Source organism: Dromiciops gliroides, chromosome 1 (genome assembly GCF_019393635.1).
Source record: "Dromiciops gliroides isolate mDroGli1 chromosome 1, mDroGli1.pri, whole genome shotgun sequence".
NCBI lineage: Eukaryota > Metazoa > Chordata > Mammalia > Microbiotheria > Microbiotheriidae > Dromiciops > Dromiciops gliroides.
Window position 1 is genome coordinate 437776740 of NC_057861.1, and position 14072 is coordinate 437790811.

The window sequence follows — 14072 nt, forward strand, 5'->3', positions numbered from 1 at the left end:
AGCTTAAGGTTGTGTCAAGCGTGTGACTGATGTCGAGACATGAAAAAAGAACCAACAAATACAAATAAGCAGGGAAAGTGCTTACCAGGTAAAAGAATATGTTCTTCTGTTTACTTTCTGTCATCACTATACATGTTAAATCTTTTCCACATTCCCCTCCAAACCTGGTTTGTAGCTGACCTTTTAAATGAGTAAGTCCCAGTTCTTAAGTTATATTAAAATAATTTGCTGCTTAATTTAAAAAAGAAAAAAGCTCAAGTAGCATTAATGATAGGATGTTTATTTTGTAATGACAGCATTTGTGTAGACTTTTAAGATTTGCCAAGCGCTTTACAAACTTCTCATGTGATCCCCACATCAACCCTGAGGGATAGGTACTATTCTATATGAATAAATAGTATTATATCTTAATGTCATTATTATCCAATTTTACAGATAATAATAATAACATATATGATTGTAAGATCTGCAAAGTGTTTTACAAATATTATGTCATTTAGGGGAAGCTAGGTGGCACAGTGGATAGAGCCACCAGCTCTGGATTCAGGAGGACCTGAGTTCAAATCCCGCCTTAGACACTTGACACTTACTAGCTGTGTGACCCTGGGCAAGTCACTTAACCCTCACTGCCCCACAAAAAAAATTATCTCGTTTGATCTTCACAGCAACCCTGAAAGGTAGCTCTTATTATGCCTATTTTACAGTTGAAGAAACAGAGGCATCAGAGGTTAAGTGACTTGCCCAGGGTCACTCAGTTAGTAAGTGTCAGGGATCAGATTTTAATCGGTTTCTTCCCAATCTAGTGCTTGATCTACTGTGCCTCCTTTTGTCTGAACAAAGAGTGAAAATAATTTAAACCAGGCCATGCGATGGTACCAGTATTTGATCCATGACTGATATGTGAGTTACCATGGAAACAGGACTTTGATTTTATTTTTCCTTAACTCAGAACCAGCGGCAGTTGTTTAGATTCTCAATCACACAGTGATGGCGATGACACCCTGTGGTTTACAGAGTGCCTTCACATGCACCATCATGTTGGATTCTATGTCAGATGTTTACTATTGGATTATAAACTCCCTAAGAGCAAGAGCTGCCTCATTTTTTTTGTCTTAGTATCCCTAGTGGCTAGCACAGTGGCAGGGTCATCATAAGCATTTAATAAATGCTTGGTGATTCATTCAACTGAATCCTCGGGAGTATGAGTTTTGATGATCAGATAAACAAAAATAGAGAAGCCCTTCCCTTGTCCTGGGAGAGAGAAGGTTTCACTCGATTATGCGTTCTAAAGGTTGACTGTTCAAAGAGCACCATGTCGTTTAGAATGGGACTAGGTGGTGGGGGGTTGAACAGTTAAATCAGCATATGTGGAAATTGTGATTTGAAGCTTCTTCATGGGTCAAATAAAATGAGGAAAGGACAGATAATCCTTAAAGGTTCAGAAATGAAAGAGAGCAGGGACAGCTAGGTGTCGCAGTGGATAAAGCACTGGCCCTGGATTCAGGAGGACCTGAGTTCAAATCCAGCCTCAGACAGACACTTGACACTTACTAGCTGTGTGACCCTGGGCAAGTCACTTAACCCTCATTGCCCTGCAAAAAAAAAAAAGAAAGAAAGAAATGAAGGAGAGCAGGGATAGAACAGAGAGGCTACATCCTAAAGCTAAGATGGCGTGCGTGCAAGGATGCCAGAGAGCAGTCAGGCCCTAAGTTAACAATATGCAAAAATAAAGAGCCAACAAAATCATTGCAGCTAGGATGAAAAGAGGAATTGTTAAATGGGAGGAAATGTTTGCATCAAATATCTCCAATAAAACTCATTTCAAGATAGTAGAGAGGCATCAAGGGTACAAAGGGTTGGCCTCAGAGCCAGGACAGACTAGGTTATGTCCTATCACTGACACACACTGGACTTGTGACCCTGGGCAGGTCACTGAACCTCTCAATGCTCCTGGCAACTCTCTAAGACTAATAGTTGGTGGAAGGAATTTCCTCAATAGGAGCTCTCTATCTTGGTGAAATTATAGGTCTCTTCCTCCTACCCCAAAATACGGGGAATTCACATAAATATATAAGACCAAGAGTCATTTTCAAGTTGACACACTGTCAAAGGTTATGGCTAGTTAGTTGCTCAGTTGTTTTCAGTTGCATCTGACTCTTCATGACCCCATGTGGGGTTTTCTTAGCAAAGATAGTGGAATGGTTTGCCATTTCCTTCTCCAGTTCACTTTATAGATGAGAAAACTGAGGCAAATAGGGTGAAGAGATTTGTCCAGGCTCACACAGCTAGTAAGTGTCTGAGGCCAGATTTGAACTCAAGAAGAGTTCCTAACTCCAAGCCTAGCACTCTATCCACTGCACCATCTAGCCACCCTGATTTGAATATAATGGAATATTATTACACTGAAAGAAATGAGGCATGAAATCAGAGAAACACAGGATGACTTGTATGAACTGATTCAGAGTGAAGTAAGCAAAACCAAAGCAGTTTATACAGTGATTACATTATTGTAAACAAAAGCAATACTGAAAGACCTTCAAACTCTGATTAATTTTAATGATCTTATCTTCTTCCCAGAGAAGAGAAAATGAAACAAGCATTCTTCCTCACAGTACAGAGTGGGAAGACTTCAGGTCTGACATAGGCTATCTAGCAATTTCCCTAATCCAGCAGGTTTTGCCAGTTTTTCTTTGTTACAAGAGATTGTTCAATATGGCAGGAGTGGGAATAGGGGTAGAGTGAAGCTTAGAAACAAAAGTATCAATAAAATTTAAGCCAAAAACAAAGAGATGGTGTTTTTAAACTAAAATGCTGATCATGCCATTCTCTACAAGAAGATTACTGAGATTTGAGGTTATTTTCTTCCCAGTCACTGCCATGAAATTTGATGGATTCATTCTGCAGATTCAGACACAGGCACAATTCCTTTTACAGGTTCTCTTTCTGCTTCCAGTAGGGGTGTTGTTTTAATTCAATCCAGACAGTAGAGACAAAATGTTTAATCCTGTTAAAATGTTTCCTTCCTCAATAGCTGACACTTCTCTGGGTCCCAAGATGGGGCAAAATGGGTATGTCTAATAAAGTACCCACTGAGACTTTTAAATTTGTATACATTTATTTTGGGATTCCAAACATTGTTTTGCTCTCTGGCTCAGGGATTATTAGAATAAAGCTATGGCATTTGGTTATCAAATATCATAAATTCATCAAAAAAAATTTTTTTTTCATTTTTAAGTTTTTCCTCTTTAAATTTTGCATTCCAAATTCTATCCCTCCCATCCACTGAGAAAGTAAACAATATTTATATCAATTCACATGTGAAATCATAAAAAGTTTATTTCCATATTAGCTTTTTTTGAGGGGGGGGGTGAGGCAATTGGGGTTAAGTGACTTGCCCAGGGTCACACAGCCAGTAAGTGTTAAGTGTCCGAGGCCAGATTTGAACTCAGGTCCTCCTGACTCCAGGGCTGGTGCTCTATCCACTGCGCCATCTAGCTGCCCTTAGCCATATTTTTTTGTTTATTTTGTTGTTGTTGTTGTTGTTGTTGTTTGTTTTTTTTAATGAGGCAATTGGGGTTAAGTGACTTGCCCAGGGTCACACAGCTAGTAAGTGTTAAGTGTCTGAGGCCGGATTTGAATTCAGGTACTCCTGACTCCAGGGCCGGTGCTCTATCCACTGTGCTACCTAGCTGCCCTTAGCCATATTTTTTTTAAAGTGAGAAAGTTATACTTCAATTTGCACTCAGAGGTCAACAGTTCTCTCTCTAGAGATGGATGGCATTTTTTCATCATGAGTACTTTGAAATTATCCTTGATCATTATATAGTTAGAGTAGCCAAGTCTTTTCATGGTTCATTATTACATTATTATTATTACTATGCACAATGATCTTCCAGTTCTTCTCACTTCACTTTGCATCAGTTCATATAGGTATTGCTATGTTTTTCTAAAACCACCCCTTCATCATTTCTTAGAGCACAATAGAACTTCATCAACATTATTTGCCACAACTTGTTCAGCCATTCCCCAATTGATGAGCATCAATTTCCAATTCTTTGCCACTGTAAAAAGAGCTGCTATAAATATTTTTGTACATATAACTCTTTTTCTTTGATCTCTTTGGGGTAACAGCATTGCTGTGTCAAAGGGTATATACAATTTTATAAACCTTTGTGGCACGGTTCCAAATTGTTCTCCAGAGTTGTTGGACCAGTTCACTCAACTCTACCAGTAGTTCATTAGTGTAACTATTTTCCTTCATCCCCACTAGCACCTCTCATTTCTTATAGATGTGAGGTGGTACCTCAGAATTGTTTTAATTTGCATTTCTCTACCTGTGATTTGGAGCATTTTCTTTCATATAACTAGAGATAGCTTTGATTTCTTCTTTAGAAAACTGCTTCTTTAATGTTTTACATAATTGCACATGTATAACCCATGTCTGATTGCTGCCACCTCTGGGAGGTGGGAAAGGAGAGAGGGAAGGAGAGATACAATTTGGAACTCAAAACTATAAATAAAAATGTTTATTATTTAAAAAAAAAGAAAAGAGGGGCAGCTAGGTGGTGCAGTGGATAGAGCACTGGCCCTGGATTCAGGAGGACCTGAGTTCAAATCTGAGATCAGATACTTGACACTTAGTACCTGTGTGACCCTGGGCAAGTCACTTAACCCCAATTGTTTCACAAAAAACAAACAAACAAACAAGAAAGAAAAAGAAAGAAAGGAAATGGCAAACTATTCCAGAATTTTTTCCAAGAAAACTCCATGGTCCAACAAGTCACAAAGAGTCATACAGAACTGAACAACATTAGTATAATAAATGTTAATTTCAGTGGATGTCCTAATTATTAGTTTAAAAAAACAAAAAAAAAATCTGTCTCCCTTGATGAGAAGAGTTCCTTACTTTGCCAAACCTTTTGCAATGCAGGGAATACATCGGGAGCACTTTGCAGATCAAAATGGTTAGAATTTTTCTCCACTGAAATAATGAAAAGAGATCATTTAAAGAATGTTTTGCTTCTAAATTATAAGTAATAATAAAAATACTTTTTTACAAATTCTAGCTGTATATTCAGATTTTTTTTGTTTTGCTTTGGGGTTTGTTTTTGTTTTTTTTCTGGAGAATTAAAAGTTGATTATAAGCACATCAAGGTAGCAACACGTTGACAGGCTTATCACTGAAGAGCAACAATGGCTTCAAGGTGGGGACAGGTTGTATAGGTAACTTTAAGACAATCCAGGGCAGCTAGGTGGCACAGTGGATAGAGCACCAGCCCTGGAGTCAGGAGTACCTGAGTTCAAATCCGGCCTCAGACACTTACTAGCTGTGTGACCCTGGGCAAGTCGCTTAACCCCAATTGCCTCACTAAAAAAAAAAAAAAAAAGATAGTCCAGATAGGTCCACCTCAACAAAAGAAGCTAGGCCCTTGTTTCTCCCCAAGGTAGCAAGAACACAACAGTTTGCCAGGTAGGCAAATTGTGACAAAGACAAAAGCAGGTACTACGAAAAACTGTAGACTTAGTATCTCCTTACCTACCAGAGCTCCCCCAACACTGATTGATAAGCAGGGCTGGCAACAATGGCAGACTGAGTCACCATAACTTTCAACAATTTCCCCATTTGGTGCTAACCATATATACACAAATGATTGAACAACCAAACAAATTATATATGGTTCAGTACCACATTCAATCTCATATTTCACCTTTATCCCCAATGTCATTATCCTAATCTCTGAACTCAAATTCACAATAGGAAACAGGTGTCACAAATCATAATCCCATGTATCCATCAATGTCATAAAATTGAATAAACTTAGATGGACATAATTTCATGTATCTCTCCCCCCCCGCCAAGTCTTGTTAAATAGGCCCTAAATGTAAACTAAGGCACGTTACAATTCAAACCATGTAGAGGGCACACCTTGTAATAATTTTATTTTGTTTTTGGGTTTTTTTGTGAGGCAATTGGGGTTAAGTCACACAGCTAGTAAGTGTTAAGTGTCTGAGGTCAGATTTGAACTCAGGTCCTTCTGACTCCAGGGCCAGTGCTCTATCCACTGCACCACCTAGCTGCCCCCAAGTAATAATTTTAGAGGGGAGGTATACATACCAGCAGAGAAATCAAGAAAACTCAGTGAATGTAAATACCATGAAAGAAAAGACACAGTAATATATAATGATCATCAGTAACGCAATCCCCCTGGTAACCTGGGAAACCACTCCCAATGTTCAGTTAATCACCACATTTCATCTTGAGTCCCATATGCCCCATGCAGTGGACTACTCCCTGGAAGCATGTTCCCCTGTATACCCCAGAATAGACCTCCTTAGGCACAAGCTGGGTATTCTTAAAAATAAATCTAGGAATGCTTATGGTATGTATAGCTGTGTGTATGCACATGCATGTGTGTATGTGTGTAGACAGACACAGCAAGAACTGACAATGTGTAAAATGTATAAGGTTGCTGACTTTTTCTTCCTCTTCCTCCTTCCACTTATTGTCCCTCTCTCTTCTCTTCTATCTTTACTTCTTCCTTCTCTGATTCTACTTCTCCCTCTACTCCTTTGTCCCCATCTGCCCCTGCCTGCCTATTTTTTCTTTCTCCATTTCCCTCTGTATGTGTGATTCTCTTTGTTTCAGTATGTTAACATGTACGATTCTTTGCCTTCCTTTTCTTTTTTCATCTTTTACTCAGAACTGGACATGATCCAGAATTAAAATAAGCACACGTATTTTATTTCTGTTGTATTTTTTAAAATTCTTATCTCTAAGGCACATTAACAGACTGTCTTTGTCTTTTTCTCTCTTTCCAAGAAATCTTAAATTACATGGCATTTTACATTTGTGGCCCTTGATTTTTATTTTACTGCCTTCCATTATAATTGGCTCACAGTTTAAAAAGTTCTCTGTCATGTTATATCTTCTCTCAGAAGCAGGTATATCTATTTTACACAGTTAGAGAAACTGAGGCAATTCAGCATAAAGCTTATGTATTATTCATAAGTACCCAGTCTGTCTTATGCATGCTGAGCTTTAGGAGCTTATCTCTTAAGACCAGTATGAGAGTCATTCATTTTATGCTTTGTAATTTGTGCTAATTGGAATTTTCCCTTATCAGTTCATGTGAATGATATTTCTTCCCAGCCTCTGGAGTCCAGCACTCTTTACACTAGTATGTTCTCCTACTCTGTTTATGAAGATATAAGCCCTAAGGCATGTACTTAGTGTTCATTTCCAGGAGATAAAACCTGTATACCACCAATAAAATTGTGGCATCTATAAAAGCAGTTATCTTCATGGTCTTCACTGTGTAGAACAAACCTTAATAATTCCAGGATTAGTGCTTAGTTACCCCATTAATAGGATGCAATCTTGAGCCATAAAACTTCCTTTTTACACATGATATCCTCATCCAGGGCTCTGATGTTAGAAAATTCCATTCTAAAAGGCTTGATTTGAGCTCTCAGATCATTTTGGCAGTTTATAGATGCATGAAATTAAACTTGCTCCCTTCGCTATCGAGTTGTCAATAATGGGAATGGATCTCTCCACTTGCAGCATAATTGTCTCACCTGCAGAATCAATGAGAGAGGTAGCACCTGGCGTGTGTCTTTGCACATATGTTCCCTACTGATCTTTTTTAAAAATTACCAACTTTCAGATTTTTAACAAAGTGATAATAAAGCCCTCCTTGGATGCCTTGTAGTGAAGTGGAATTGACCTTGGTCAAAGGCTACATATGCCCACAAAGACAGTATCAGGCAGGCCTGACCAGCTGGGGAGGCTTTTGTTCCCTGGCTAACCAACTCACCACATCTCTCATCCAAGTACCAACTTAGTTTAATTAGAAGGGTCACATTGTCAGAAGGCTGGCCAGCAGGTAATGACTTTTTTGGCCATGACAGCTCATTTAAGTGCAGGGTTACCTACCCTGATGATGAAACCATGATGCTTTCAAAATTAAAATTAAGCTAATGGGCAATCATAATGATGAAGGTTGGCCTCAGAAAGGGTCACAATCATGCATCTGGAAGGAAGACAATGGGTGTGGACTATTGCATGTACTGATTAATGAGTTGTTTGGTTTTGTGGAGCTTCTTTTATTCTTTGTAATATGGAATGGCTCTCTGGTTGGAAGGAGATATATTCAAAAACGGAAGAGGGAAAGAAAACAAACATTTGTTAAGCACTTACTGTTTACTGTGTACCAAGCACTATGCTTAGTGCTTTACCAATATGATCTCAGGGTAGCTAGGTAGCGCAGTGGATAGAGCACCAGCCCTGGATTCAGGAGGACCTGAGTTCAAATCCAGCTTCAGACATTTAACACTTACTAGCTGTGTGACCCTGGGCAAGTCACTTAACTCAATTGCCTCACCAAAAAAAAAAACAAACCCCAATATGATCTCATTTGATGCTCACAACAACTCTTTGTGGTAGATGCTATTTTATAGATGAGGAAATTGAGGCAGACAGGGCAACTTGTCCAGGGTCACACAGCTATTAAGTATCTGCAGCTGGATTTGAACTCATATCTTTCTGACCCTGGGCCCAGTGTTCTATTCTTCTCCCCCCGCCCCCAGGGCAATGAGGGTTAAGTGACTTGCCCATGGTCACACAGCTAATAAGTGTCAAGTGTCTGAGGCCAGATTTGAACTCAGGTCCTCCTGAATCCAGGGCCAGTGCTTTATCCACTGCTCCACCTAGCTGCCCCTCCCAGTGTTCTATTCATTGTACCACCTAGCTGCCCCCCACAGCAAGGTGATATAGCAATAAAAGACACCAATAAAAATAAGATGATTAAAAGAGAAAGTAGAAGGGCAGCTAGGTGGCACAGTGGATAGAGCACTGGCCCTGGAGTCAGGAGTACTTGAGTTCAAATCTGGCCTCAGACACTTAACACTTAATAGCTGTGTGACCCCGGGCAAGTCACTTAACCCCAATTGCCCCACTAAAAAAAAAAGAGAGAGCGAGAGAGAAAATAAAAAGTAAGCTACTAAAGGTGCCTGTGTCTATTACAGTGGAATAGCTGCTGTCCCAGAGCACTTTGGGTCAGTGTGCATTGAAGGGCAGTATCTGTTGTGTTTTTGTTTTTTGTTTTTTTGTGTTTTTTTTTTTTTCATTAGACCACCATCCTGTTGGTTGTCAGGGCACACAGTATGCCACCCATTAGCATGGCATGCCACGGAACAAAAATAAACATTGTTCATTGGCATTTTATCTCCTCACCACATTAGCCCATCCAGCCTCAGGCCGAGCTCTCCATTCATGCTGACCAGGCAGATACCAGGCAACCCCATTAGAAACTGAAGGCTGGGCACTAGCAGCTGGGGTGAAGCAGATGGCAGCCCGGATGGTCCTGGAGCCTGATGGAGCTATCTGGCAGAAGGCCAAAGAAGGACCTGCAGAAATATCTTTGTTTTTCAATGAGTAAAACTCTCCCTGCCCTCCATCCCAAGGAGAAGGAAGGCCTTATCCTGGACCCTGTCCCCAAAGGACTGTGTTCTCGTCCAAAGGGAGGAAGGGCCCGGGAGAGGTTTGCCAAGTGCTAACAGAAGCACAAACCCACTTCTGCAGGAGCCACTCTCTTTTGCAGGTCCCTGGATTGTATTTTGTGGCAGCAAAAGGAAATTTTAAAATGATTTTGTCAGCGCGTTGTTCTCATTACAATTCTCATTAAATCTAAGTATTTTTAAAGGAAGAATAAGAGCCCAAGGGCAGAGAAATGATGCTGATGAAAGTTCCTTTTTTTCTTCTTCAGTACTTTAATACTGCAGAGTGCTTGCTTCATATAGTTTTATTTGCTGATTCTCAGCCCAAGCAGAGAGCTGAGCAGCATTTTAGAGAGGGAACTAACAAGCTACGGGGAGGTTCATGAGGCACCTGAGGCCCCACAGCCACTTGGTGGTAAGAGGTAGGACTAGCTGTCACCATACTGGGCATACCCACCCTCTCCATGCATTGCCCCGTGCCTTATTTGTGCCTTATCCTGTCCCATCCATGCATCACCACGCCACTTAAAGTGTGGGTGCTGGAAGAGCCTGGGCACCAAGCAGTAAGGCGGGGACAGGGATCTCCTGACTCTGATTAGATTTTCTACTTGGCTTTGATTCACCCATTTCACCTGAGTTTCATATGTGATCACACATCTTACATGGGTAAAACTTTTTCCTTTCCTCCTACTATTTTAATATTTCTAGTGCTTATAATAAATACATTAGAATTTCTTTCTACTGTTGTCTTGGGTTTATGTAGGGATAGGATCCCTAAAACAGGGGGTTTTGGGTAGCTCAGTAAAGGCATTTGTTCATTCATTCAACAAACAGTAATTAAATGCCCATTTATGTGTCTTATAATATGCTAAGCGCTGAGGGAAAGATAGAGATAAGTCACATGTAGTCAATGAAGTTCTATACCAAGCAGTAAATAATGATCCATTATATATGTGGAATCGGAATGTCAGTTCCTTGAGGGCAGGGCTTTTTTATTTTTGTCGTTGTATAGTCAATGCTTGCTTCATAGTAGTAGCTTAATAAATTATTTTTGAATGGAATTGAATTGTTAAACTGAGTTTAAAAAAGAGTGCCCAGCCCAGCATACTTAGTGAACACCTATTTCACCTTGTATTGTGGTCATGTATGGATATCCTATTTCCTCTGCTATATTGTAAGTTTTCTGTGTCATTAGGGTGCTACGTGGTACAGTGTCAGAGTCCTTCCTCAGACACTTACTAGCTGTGGGACCCTGGGCAAGTTATTCAACCTCTGTCTGCCCCAGTTTCCTCATCTATAAAATGAGAAAGGGGACCTCCGTACAGAAACTCCTTCCATCAATATAGTGAATCAGCTAGGGGCAGCTAGGTAGCACAGTGGATAAAGCACTAGCCCTGGATTCAGGAGGACCTGAGTTAAAATCCAGCCTCAGACACTTGACACTTACTAGCTGTGTGACCCTGGGCAAGTCACTTGACCCCAATTGCCTCACACACAAAAAAAAAAAAAAGAAAAGAAAAGAGAGTCAGCTAGACTGTAATATTGAGAAGTGACTTGGCTAGGATTACACAGCCAGTATGTGTCTATGGTCTTCCTGACTTGAAGGCTAGTTCTGCTGTCCACTCTGCTATGCTGGCTCTCATTTCATATTGATGAACTCCGAATTATATTGGGGGATCTGGACAGAGATCTATAGAAAAAACGTACTTTGCCAGGCGTGTGCCAGTTAGATCTTACGCTTTAATGGAACCTGAGAGCTATAGGAGACGATGACCAGCCCCTAGTATAGTTCCTGGGTCAGACAATAGGAACTTAATAAGAAATAATAAATGCTTATTGATTAATTCTCCCTTCTGAAGTCCTCAGCCAGTCCTCTGGATCTGTAAAATGGAAACCAGCGGAAAGACAACAATTTCCACTGAGCCTCATAAATCCAATCCCAAGCCGTGATTAGAAACCTGCACCTTGGGCTTCAAGTCTTCTGGCTTGTGAAGGAGTTATAATGATCAGCTCCACTGACCCGCTTCAGCTTTTCCCAGACTAGCAAAAGGAATGGAACCCAAGAAAGGGTTACTCACATACTTAATCAGAATGAAACCGCCTTTTATCAGGTAGCTAGGAGAGCTTGCCATAGATTGACACAAGGTTAATTGAACACAGGGAAAACCTGGAGGATTTAAGGAGCTTACATATTCTCCTGAAAAAAATGCTTCACTGTAACCAGCACGCACCTTCTGCAGCCTGAGCCCCACTGACGGAGGAGGACCGAGACCTCTCTGATAGACAGAGATGGCCTCCTTCCTCCCTGCCTTCCTTCTTCAGTCTGTCTGTCACCCACAGTTATCTCCTCCTGTACAGAAGGCAGCTGCTTCCTCCTTACCTCACAAAATGAGCCTTTGAGCTGAGCGTCATTTGCATTTTGTTCCTGCCTTTGCCTCCTTTGGTGAAGGGCTGAGATTCCTCCTCCACCAAGTGAAAGAGGTGGACTAGTTGTTCTCCCAAGTACCCTTCTGCTGTGACATTTTGTGATCAAATGATCAAACAGGGCAGTTGTTTCTTTTTTTTCCTTTTTTTCTTTTTGCGGGGCAATTGGGGTTAAGTGACTTGCCCAGGGTCACACAGCTAGTAAGTCTCAAGTGTCTGAGGCTGGATTTGAACTCAGGTCCTCCTGACTCCAGGGCCAGTGCTCTATCTACTGCACCACCTAGCTGCCCCCTCCCACAGTTGTTTCTTAATCTCTTAAATGTGTATATGCAGTGCTTGGTGTATTTTTTGCTATCTTCAGTTAATAACTTTAATACAATAACATTCATAACTTCTTGTTCATTCATTTATTAAGGGTCTACCATGTGCTAGGCACTGTTAGCATACAGTGTTGGGCTTAGAGTGAGGAAGACCTACATTTAAATTCTGCCCTAGACACTGGCTAACTGTGTGACCTTGGGCAAGTCCCTTAAACTTTGCCTACTCCAGTTTCTTTGTCTGTGATATAAAGATAATAATAGTATCAGGGTTTGTTGTCAGAGTTGTGTGGGATAATATTTGTAAAGCACTTTTTTGCAAACCTTACTCTATAAATGTTGGCCATTATTACCTAGGTTGTAAGGTGGTGCATGATCTAGAATCAGGAAGACCTGAATTCAAATTTAGCTTCAGACACTGAGTAGATGTGTGACCCTGGGCAAGTCATTTAACCTCTGCTTCAGTTTCCTCATCTGTAAAATGTGGATAAGAATAACACCTACTTCCCAGGGTGGTTATGATGATAAAATGAGATATTTGTAAAGCGCTTTGCAAACCTTAAAGTTCTACATAAATGCTAACTATTACTATTATTCTTGTCTACCTCTCCCTTATTAGTACCTTCAGAGAAGGAAAGGGAATAAAATTAAGTCTGACGATGTTATCTGTTGTTAGTATGTCTGGCAGAGGGTTTGGTAAAGAGAAGATGAAGATTATATGTTAAAATGAGGGGAGTGGGATTGTTGGTGGGTTTTAATAATTCCACAAGTCATTATTGACTCCCATTAGCTAAGTTTACAATAAATGAAAAAGAAACTAAAAAATAGAGTTGGCATTGTTAAATCAGTTTGGTCATTTTATCTGTGCCCAAGTCTTTTCATTGAACATAAAGGTTTCATTCTCATCATACTTAGCACCTATCTGGTTGTGTAACTCACGAGGACACTGGCAGTATTTATTTATCTCTGGACCAATTACAATGAACCCTTTCTAGTGCAGCAGTAATTCTCCTGACTTTTGAAAATGTCAATAGTAGAGAGAAGGAGGCCTGCTAAAATCCTGACCCCAAAAAAGCACAAAACTCACTTTTTATTGACAAGTTCTTTTTTTTTTTTTTTAAGGTTCAAATAAGAGTTCATGGTAGGATGCTTAGAATAACCATGAGTTCACATTATCATTTTACAAACTTAATAAATCTTTAACTGTAGTAGGCAAGAAAGATTGATATCTGAGCTGTGGGGCACACAGTCACATGACAGGCCAGATGTTGGAGTAATTATTTTCTATAAACGTCTCCAAACCAAAAATTCAGAAAAAGACATTTATGTGCCATGTAGAGAGTAATCCAAACCAATTCCACAAGAAGAGACCAGCACCATGGAAGGTAAAAAAACTTGTGAAATAACATCTGAGAATCTAAATACTGAGAGCTCCCACTGAGCCTCCCCACCCTCTCCCAGGTCCCATTCCACAGGCCAGCAGCAAAGAGCAAGCAAGTGTCCAGCCATGGGGGCCCTTGCCCACTCCCTCCATAGCAGTGACTGCTACAGAATCTCTCCCTCATCACATTAGAGCCAACCAACATTGCTTTTTTCCAACCCCTACTCCCCCAAAAAAGTGCTGATTAGAAAAATAAAAATAGGTCAGATGGCTACCTGGTGGGGATGGTATGAAAGGGATTGTTTTAATAGATTGGACCAGATAACCGCAGGGGTCCTTCCAACTCCAGTATTCTTTGATGCTGTGACAGGAGAAAAGGCCATTCTGTTTGATTGGCAACCTTCTAGAAAGCTGTGGTGTAGAATGAAAAGGGCAGATGCTGGAATGCCCAG

The 14072-nt window shown here is 40.4% G+C and overlaps 1 protein-coding gene across 1 annotated transcript in view; it reads left to right on the plus strand.

Annotated features, from left to right (window-relative positions):
• MRPS27 (mitochondrial ribosomal protein S27) overlaps positions 1-14072 on the plus strand; it is a 137633-nt gene that overhangs the window by 39567 nt on the left and 83994 nt on the right. The window lies entirely within an intron of this gene.